The sequence below is a fragment of the Pongo abelii genome, chromosome 17 (assembly GCF_028885655.2).
Source record: "Pongo abelii isolate AG06213 chromosome 17, NHGRI_mPonAbe1-v2.0_pri, whole genome shotgun sequence".
Lineage (NCBI taxonomy): Eukaryota > Metazoa > Chordata > Mammalia > Primates > Hominidae > Pongo > Pongo abelii.
In genome coordinates this window covers 52923408-52934304 of record NC_072002.2, presented here as the reverse complement: position 1 = coordinate 52934304, position 10897 = coordinate 52923408, and positions in this window count along the sequence as shown.

Here is a 10897-nt window from a genome sequence, read left to right as displayed (position 1 = left end):
GGGGGCAACCAGGATTAGAAGTGTTCTCAGTAATGTTGTTTGTTAAATACGCCCTATCACACAGAAGGGAGAGAGAGCTTAGACTGGTTTGAAAACAAAATAGAGTATTTTTTTAATTGTGAGCATACAGTTCCAATATATGCAGATTTATTTTATTAATGTTTATATGTTTATTTATATATTCACTATTTGCAAGTTCTTCTAAAAAATGGGTAAGAGGCTTTATTTAAATTGTTGCTGAAAAAATATAGAGGTTTGATTTTATGTTATAGATAATTTGCTTTTATATATTTATGATCAGTTAGTCTCTCAAGGGACAATCTATGCTTACAGTGAGGTTCTTGCTAATATTACTAGAAATAAAGCCATATTTTAAAGAGTTATTGATTACTTGAAAGTTTGGGTCAATTTCTTATTATATTTAACTAGTCTCTTCCTGTTTTTTTTACACATCTGAGAAAGACCATGCACCAGGCAAGGGGAGTTCTGTTTGTACACACATCAGTGATACCATCTTCAAACTGCAGCAATTTTTCTGAATTTACTTTAAGCCTCATGTCCATTTTTAAGATTCAATCTAATTAATATTAAAAGTAAATTCTCTAAATACACATAACCAGATAGATACAAATTATAAGTCATTGCAGTATGGGAAAAGTAGTGAAGCACTGAGGTCTCCATCACCCCTTCTGAATTGCAAAAGTTCAATTTTTCTCTTAGAAAACATTACCTACTGAATGTGAAGAGTGTATGGATAGACTGAGGGAACAAGTGGCAATTTGTATAGTGAATATTTGTGAAGTTTACTCTCTTTTTATCAACTGAAATGCTCACGTAGAGAGGTTCTATTTTCTGCATCCCTCTGAATAGAGATGGGTACCTGCTGCCATGCATGTGTCTTATTTTGGAGACCACTGTTTTAGGATCCTGCATATGTTTGGACATCTTGAAAAGGAACAGAAAATCCTGTATATTAATGAAGCTTCAAGGGAATTCCAGGGATGCCTTAGATTAAGAAACCAGGAGGTTGAAGCTCTTACTTTTTAAGAACTGCCTCAGTGTCATTTAATTCCTGGAGTAGAGGACTAGCACATTATAATTCATTTACACTCTCGTAGTGTCTTTCACAGCAGCGAGCAGGTAGTAGATGTACTAGTACTGGTAAATCAAATACAGGCATGAATAGAAAGAGAGAAAAGTGTATTTCTGATGAATCTCTTAATTCCCTGCCTCTCCTTGCAACAGTACTCACACATTCTTTTTTTATTTTAATTTTTTTGAGATGGAGTTTTGCTCTGTTGCCCAGGCTGGAGTGCAGTGGCATGATCTTGGCTCACTGCAACCTCTGCCTCCCGGGTTCAAGCAATTCTCTGCCTCAGCCTCCCGAGTAGCTGGATTACTGGCACCCACCACCATGTCCGGCTGATTTTTTGGATTTTTAGTAGAGATGGGGTTTCACCATCTTGGCCAGGCTGATCTTGAACTCCTGATCTCATGATCCACTTGCCTCAGCCTCCCAAAGTGCACACATTCTTAATAAAGAGAACAGATTCCAGCAGAGCCACCTATTTCAGTGATGCTGTGTGTTGTGAGTGCTAGCTCCAGGGAGCACCACTTACCCAATATTTTACGAGAATAGCACCACCCGGAATTGTGCAGTGAGTTATCTTCATGGTTTGTTTACACAGTGGCACTGGAAAATGATACAGGAGTTGAAGAGTCTTCCAGGCAATGGAGACCCACTAAATAGGATAAGCTTTGTTAAGTCGTTGTTCCTGAACACGTACTGCATGCAGAACACAGTTCAGAAAGCACAAATCCATCGCTTCCTTATAACTGAAGCTCATGTATATAGTCTTTGTCCATTAAGAAATTAATTTGCCAAAAATCTACTATACCTTCACAGTTTAGAAATAAATATACAAACCATAATGGGGCTATAAATACGTATAAAATATGGACCATTCATGGGTCATGAGGAGGATGTGAGAGTGACCCAGAGCAGAACTAAATAGATGCTATATGCCACCCAGTTGTCACCACCTCCTACATCCACAGTCTGTGTGTTACACAATGCTCTTGCAGCAGAGCTGAATGTTTCAATACTAGAATAGTGCCAAGGCCAAGGCACATTGAGGGGAAATGCATGTTTCGTATAAAGTCTAGTGGGGCAACAACAGATATTTTATAAAACCTCTTTTCAATATACCTGTTCTCAAAATTACTCAATAACTCTAACAACTTCACTTTGTCTTAAAAATTATCTTCATTACGTTAATTTTTGTTGTTATTGTTGTAGGGAAGATATCCTCTTACCAATTCCTGCCCTTAGGTTTTATATCTCACTTAACAGAATAAGAGCCTGACGGTTCTGTTTTTCAAGACAGACCTCAGTAGTTTCCATTTTGGAACACAGAGCCTCGCTGTCCAAGATGGAAGGATTGACGTTGATTTGGGGAATTGAGACAAGCTTCTGGGAATAAGTAGCATTTGGCCTAAAATTCTCTGAAAAAAGTTTCCTTAAACTGGTATATATATTTAATCTTGCACTGCCCCTTGATAAGAACAGAAACTATGGAAATGGTCTTCAATGTAATAATTATTCCCCAGAGGATCGCATGAGCCATGCATGCAGGACGGAAGGAGTTGGGGAGTTGAGTAACTATTCAGAGATTTTGATCAAGGAAGACGTCTAAACTGGATCATGGAAATGCTAAGTATACCCACGCTCAGGCCTTGTATGCATTGACAAATTAAGTGGAAAACAGAGGGAATTAATTATCCAGATAATTCAGGCTAATATTTCACATCAATTATTTGTTCTAAGAAGAAACGAATGTTCTTTGGCCAGAATTACTCGGTTTAGTTTATTTCATTCTCCTCTTCATTCGGACAATATAGACCTGGTATCCTTTAGTCACTTCCCTGACCTTTTTCTCATTTTGCTATGCAGACGAAATCCAAGTTCTTATTTAGAAACCTGGAAAGCATAAGCCTAGGAAACGAGATTTTGTGTTTTTAAAACTTACGTTTAAGATGTGACTCATACACTCTCCTCTGAGAGGCCAAGGACAATCTTGATAGTGTGGCCAGATCCCAGCATAATTGCAAGGGAGACAGGGGCTTCAAACATAATTGCAAGGGAGACAGAGGCTTCAGAATGCCTCCACCCAGCCAGCATTCAACCCACTCTTTGCCCTCCCTAGTATCCCTATCAGTGATATTTATTCTGCCTTGCTCTCCTACAGGGTCTTGCTCTTCTCTGGCAGTTACCACAGTGGAAAGCGCAGGCTGAAATAATTTTGGCTGGGCTGTTAATGCTTGATAATGGCTTGAGGTGTTAACCCTCCTCAAAGCAGCCACCTCTCAACAGGGGTATCTTCCTGCCTGGGAAGCCTTTAAAAATGAAGGGACTTTTTCTAACTTTTTGTAATGTCAGTGTGCCTGGCAATAGGGAGATATTTGAGCAGAAAGTCCTTTCAATTCATTTAAATTCTATCACTAGTCTTCTGTTTATTCTGAATATGAGTGATATTGGTATTACATTTAAAAAATCAATTAAAATACAAAGTATTTTGGTTCAACTCATCACTGTGACGAGATCATGCCATTGTTTCAATCAATTGCTAATTATACTGGCAAAAATTTCGTAGAAGAGAACAAAGAGTGTATTAAGAACCATAAATAAAAATGAAAAGATGTCTTCAATTTCCATGCCCATGTGTATATTCTGTTCTCAGATAAGGGTCTTAGTGGCTCTGTGTGGCAATGTCATCAATAATGAAGTAGAACAGGATTAAAAATTTTAAATATTTCTAACATATCCACTCATTAGCATGAAATATTCTATAGATGATGATAACCTAGGGCTTTCTGAAATCTGTCAAACCTTTCATATGTATTCCCCATAGTAGTATTTGGACCACTTGAAGATCTCCAGTTAACATATACTGATTAAGAACTATTGATATAATAATACTAAATTAAACTGAATGTTTTAAAACAAAGGGCTCCCTGTTTATTTTGTCTCAGCCTTCATATGCTACCCATTTGCTGAAGTTCTCTAAAGTCAGCTTAGAAATTGACTAAGTTGATAGTATGCATTGACTTGCCTTCTGATTTTTTCTGTTTAAGAATATTTATTGTCAGTGTTATTCTAAAAATAGCTATAGGAGAAAAAGGACTACAGATGTCATGCCTTAATTAACCTACTAACTCATTCCATCATGCCATCTACATTAATTAAAGTCCTACTATGTGCTAAGCTTGTGAGGTAAAAAGACATAATGTAAAATTATATTAAGGTATGGAATAAGAGGCAAATATACCACTTTCTATTTATTGATTTATATACAAAAATATTTATTGAGCTCCTATTATGTATTTGAAACTGAAAGTCATTCATTCCATCATTGTTAGATTCATACATCCAACTCAAGAACTCTATCACTCATTTTACCATGCAAAGAATAGAAAGGATGAACCTGCCTATAAGTGACTACCTAGCGGGTACCAAGGACACAGACACTGACAATGTGAAAAGATGGCCAATCAAATATTTGTCTCTTCTTGATACCGTGAGAGTCTAGAAGTATCTGAGATGGCCTAGTAGAGTAAGAGAAACAAAGAAAAATCCTAAGAGCTACCATGTAACAAACTTTTATGAGTTGCCATAGTGTATAAAAAGCATTTGTAACACAGTATTCTTTCTTTAAGCTCCATTATTGCCTATGAGGTAGGGCATAATATTATGCTAATTTTACAGATATAGAGAATCCAGGCAAAGAGATATAAAATAACTTGATCAAGAGCCCATGAAGGGGAAGACAAAATCAAAATTTATATCTGTCTAACTCCAATGTCAGGCTACCTGGAGGAATGAGGCTAGGGTGCACTGGTCACAAAATTATCTACTAGTATCTTGGGTAAATCAGCTAACCTCTCTGGACTTCTATTTTCTCATATGATAAAAGTATGACACCAGAGAATTTCTAGATACCATTTCCAGGTAAAACAGAGGGTATGGGATGTGTTGGGGGCATCTCTCTTGTGTGAGACTTCTGCATCTTTGTATTTTATGTAAGTAACATTAGTGTATTATATTATAATTTTCCTATTACTAATAAAAGCTTATGATAATTTTGGTCCTGTTAAATAGAAAGTTGAAATAAAGGTGGATGAGTTTTAATAAATTTGGTAAATGTACTTCTTTCACTTAGATAATGTGCTTACATATTTAAAATATATATTTAAGTTATTTCTATCTCCTCCATCTACCAAGCTAAATTAGTTGCTCTTTCTCTTTTAACTAACGGCATGCCCTATTTGTCTTTCAAACACAGAGTCAAGAGACTATACATTTTCCAAATTATCTTGGTTGGAGATCTCTTATTGGATCCTTGCAATTAAGCAATGATCTCCAGGTCATCTCAGGAATAAAATAGGGAACTGGACAAATGTCTTCAAAGCTATAAACTATTGCTTTAATATCTTTTCAGGGAAGCATCCATGTCATAAGGACAAGAGCAATAACCAGGATTACAGCAGGATTAATTGTGGGGCACCTTGCTTCACAGTGTATGAGTTGCATCACGCTTAATGATTTTGATATTCTGACAAAGAGCAAACAAACTGATAAAAATATATACGCACAAACTAATGCTACAGAACTAATGCTACGGAACTCTTGGATTGAAATCTTCCTTCATTCACTTTTGACTGAAGAACTCAGAAACATGAATCTACTAAGGGCATATTCAAAATAAAGGATCCGTTGGGCGAGTAAAAGTATAGGCTGTGTGGTCTCAGCAACCATGAGACTTGAGTTTAGTTCTGCCTATAGCACTAATTACTAATACTGGATTAAAATTTGGACAAAACCTTGGATCTCTATGAGTCATAGCTCTCCTGCTGTAAAAAAGAAGTTGAGCTGCTGTGGGAACAGTATTTATAATAACACTTTGCAAAGGCAATCAGATAAATATGATTTATTCTCTAAGCAATTTTTAGAAGAATGAGAAGCCATCATTGACACAGATTGAGGATGGCGAGATTATTTACCCAATATCAAATAGAAAAAAAAGGCCAGGCGCAGTGGCTCATGCCTGTAATCCCAGCACTTTGGGAGGCCAAGGCGGGTTGATCACGAGGTCAGGAGTTCAAGACCAGCCTGGCCAACATATTGAAATCCAGTCTCTACTAAAAATACACAAAAATTAGCTAAGCCTGGTGGCTGGTGCCTGTAATCCCAGCTACTAGGGAGGCTGAGGCAGGAGAATTGCTTGAACCCGGGAGGCCCCGGTTGCAGTGAGCTGAGCTCGCACCATTGTACTCCAGCCTGGGTGACAGTGCAAGACTGCGTCTCAAAAAAAAAAAAAAAAAGAAAGAAAGAAAGAAAGGTGATGTTGCCTTGACAACATTTTTTTATTTCTGACACTAAGCCCAGTTTTCTTTTTCCCATATTCTGACTGCCTTCTCCATAATTTGCACCAGCATTTTCAAAAGATAAGAGAACTATAAGCAGAAAGAAATTTTTATTATTGAGTATTTTTTTAGCTCTCCCAACTCTTTTTGGGACTTAGACTTTCTTGCTTCCTAGGTTCAATGAAAATTTGTAATCTGTTGAAATTTCAGATCTTCCAGGAAAAAAAAAAGGTAGCTGCAGAGGTATGGGAATATTTCTCACCAGACCCTTGAAAATTTCAAGTTAAGGTAAAAATTGCTGGAATAAGCATAGGACTTTTTTGTTTTCTTTCTTTTTTTAATATTAGAGATGGGGGTCTCACTATGTCGCCCAAGCTGGACCTGAAGTCTTGGGCTTAAGTCATTCTTCTAAATAGCTGAGACTACAAGCATGTACCACTAAGTCCAGGTCAGCATAGGACTTTTTTAGATGGTGAAACTCTAAGTTACTTACCTCTTCTAATCTAAGTAGTTTTAATGGCTAAACTTACAGAGCAGCTTGAGATGTTTTGCCTTATGTTAGAAGGCCATTTAACCATCCAGTTGTTCATACAGAGTATTTTAAAATGTGAATGGAAAGGAATGCCCATTATGTGGATCTGTTAGCAAGCAAGTCTTATTTTAATGATGGTGAATTAGCCAGATGCCATACCTGTGCCACCTATTATACTTCAAAGTTGTAGGTGCATTGAGGATAATGGCTAGAAATTACTATTGCCCTCAGTGAATATTAAAGGTACATGTCCAAAGGAGTCTGCTACTATAATATTCTAATGTCCAGGGGCTTCAGGGGTTTCTATTCTTATCCTCAAATTTTACCAGAACCACTTATGTCTTAAATCACATTAAGCTGGGGCAAAGCTTGTGGAATTATTATTAAAAAGGTAGTGGATATCATAGAAAAGCATGGACATGAGATTCAAACAGATGTATGGTTGAACCTTTGTCCAGGCTCTTGCTTGCTGATTGACTATTGACAGTTACTAAGCCTAAATTTGCTTATCTACAAATAGTAGATGACAGTTTATTAATAGCACAAGTTAATACATGTAGAAGTATCTGCTATATGGTGATATATAGTAGATATTCCGTAAATCCTACATTCCAGGGTTTTGTATAATGGTGTTAAAACTCTGCTTAACATTGCTATAATTTTTATTTTCTTAGGTGACAATATTAAGGCTTATAGAGGTAAATAACATTTTCCAGGTTAAATAGTCAGTTTTTAGCTAATTTAGAACCAATTCCCAAAGATTTTTAAGCCCTCCAAGTGGTGTTCTATTAACCCCAGTATGCCTCATCTACCATATAAGAATAGGGACACAGTGGTAATTGCTGGCAAACACTAATGGTAAAGACAAGAAGAAAACTATGTGCTTTTGACTGTTAGGTGAGTTTCTGCGCAGAAGACGTGGATTGAAACAAGTATTCTAGATAAGATGAACTTTTGTTTATTTTGTTTATTCATATTTTTGTAATCCAGAAGGATGTAAGGAGACACAAGAACAACAGAATCAGTATTCCATTCTGCTGAACAACAAAGAGAGAAAGAGAGAGAGAGAAAGAGAGAGAGAGAGAGAGAGAGAAAGAAAGAAAGAGACAAAGAAAGAAAGAAAGAGAGAAAGAAAGAGAAGAGAGAAAGAGAAAGAAAGAGAAGAGAGAAAGAGAGGAAAAAGAAAGAGTGAAGGAAAGAGAAAGAGAAAGAGAGAGAGAAAGAGAGAGAAAAAAGCAAGCAAGCAGGCTAGAAAAAAAGAGGAAAAGCGGGAGGGAGAGGGGAGAAAGCGAGGCAAGAAGCGGAAAATTAGGAGAAAGAAAAGAAGTACGATGAGTACAGAAATACAAAAAATGAAAGGAAAGCACTGTTCTCTCCAATGACTGCCACGATGAGAATCCTCTGAATTCTTTGGAATAGTTGATGCACTATCCATACATATACATTAATATAGTTATTTATATTGTTTTATCTACTATTTTTCTGAAAACATTTTAAAATTGTCTTAGGGGCTGAATCTTGATTCAAGTCTCCAAAAATAATAAACCCATAACTAAACTAAATTTTTTTCTAATTGATGGTATGAAGAAAAGCAGGTTATGTATAATCCATTAGTCAGGATTGCTGCTGAAAAGCTAAACAACAAATAACCCTATAGTCTCATTGGTTTAGAATGACACTATTTGTTCTTCTTGCTCATGGGTAGCTGACCCTAACTAGGCTTGGCTAGACTCAGACTCACAAAGGCTTTGCTGCAAGCTGCAGAGGAGATGTGGAACCCCTATAGGTGTCGCCTCCGTTTCCTTGCACCAATAGCAAGCTGAGACGTGTTCTCACAGTGGACTGCAGAAGCACAAAACAACACAGGAAATCATAAAAGCTCATTTAGCATCTCTGTTCCTGTCATATCTGCTAACATCTCATAGGCCAACATAAGTCACATCGTCAAAGCCAACTCATCACCAATAGGTGGAAAAACACGCCAATTGTTCATACAAGGCACAGCCTACGTGGTAGGAGTTAGTCCAGGTCACATGGCAAAGAATGCAGATGCTTAAATCTTTAACAGGAAAAGATTTAAAAATTGGGAATAATAAACTAATCTAGCATAAATAGTCAATGTGGGATGAGTTTAAACATATGTCTGGACTACATGTTATTTATTGCTTTATTCATGTAGTTTATTATGATTTAACAAACTTTTTGGAGGTCAAGTTCCTTACCACTAATGCCTTGCTATCCAGGCTAAAATCTAAAGAAATATGTGAGTAAAATAACTTCCCAGGGTGTTATATTATACATTTTATAATCCTCAATAATGTACCTCTATAAGAAGAAATCCCAGGAACAAAAGGAAAAGGAAAAATAAATGCATATTTGCAACTTTCTTAAAATTATTTCAGGACTAGCCTAACTTATAAACAACTTTAGGGTCTTCCTCTATGATATAAATTGGAAGTAGGGTGGTGTAATGCTTGCTTTTACTTTCCTTCACCCATTGCCTATTCACGGCTGCTTACGATTGTGTTTTGCACAGGACAAAGTTTGATTTCATAAGTGTACCAATGTCAAGGTAACTGGGAACAAATTATTCCCTGGTAATTGAAGTTTTGTAGGCAATTAAGGGTAACAATGGGTGTTTGAAACAGTGTGTCAGCAAGTTTCAAACAGAGAACCAGAACCAGTAGGAGCTGGGCATTAAGAGGTTTGTTACAAGGAATTGGCTTATATAATTGTGGGGGCTGGCTAGGCAAGGCTCAGATCTGTAGAGCAGGCTGTCAGGAAGGGTAGGCTGGAACTCAAAAATGAGCTGAAGCTGCAGACCACAGGCAAAATTTCTTCTCCTCCTACTTCTTCCTCTTCCTTCTACCTCCTCCTTCTCCTTTCTCCTCCTTGTCTTTCTCTTCCTCCTCATCTTCCTCTTTTTTCTCCTTCTCCCCTTCCCCTTTCCTTTTCTCTTCCACCTCCTAAGCCCCCCACCTCCTTCTGTTCTCCTGGGAAGCTTCAGTTCTGCTCTTAAGGTTTTACCATTGATGGAATCTGGTCACCCAGATTATCTCTTCTACTTAAAGTCAACTAATTAGGAATTTTAATCATATCTTCAAAATACCTTTTCAGCAACACCTAGTGTTCAGTTGTATAAGGGGGTCTGTAGCCCAGCTAAGTTAATACATAAAACTTACCATAACAAATGGATGGAGAAAATAAGCCCCAAATAGGAAAAATGGGGCTGTGAAAAAACAAACTTTACTGAGATATCAGTTTTGTCCAAGGCTGGCCAGATCTGATTTCTAGATTTAGATTGAAATGTAGAAGTCATTTTCTTGCGGCTTTTGTCACCACTCCTAAAGGCACTTTCTCACAATCAAACTGACAACCTGCCTCCTTAGGAGCTTGTGGGTAGAGTTTCTCAGAGATGTGCTTAATTGAAATCACACTTGGAGATTCTATCTCCACTTTATGGTCTTAGGATTTGCTTTGTTTTTAAACTGGAGCAGAATAAAGGATGAATGGCTGGTATATTTGATGATACACAATCACATTAATACTTTATTGCCACATTTGTCAATATATTAGTGCAATATGTTATCATATACATTATTAACTGTTGCTGTTAAATGTTTTATACTGATCTTTTATATTTTTTATTTCGATTGTGATAAATTTGGATCCAAGGGATCTTTTTTCTTTCAGAACAAGGAGAAGCAAAAATATTGCATTAAAGGAACTTAGCAGGACTGAGCCCAGTCTTACAAACAAAGAACACCAGTATTTTCTTCACCCAGCCTTTTTACCTGCCCTTTCCTTTCTCAGCGACTGCACGTATTAGCACTTAAAAAGTGGCAGATCCACTGGCTCTGCACAGAAGCAACCCGATAATTCCCATCTTTGGCACTATCTCTGTAGTTCATCGACAGAGGCTCCCATGTTGTGTAATGGTTG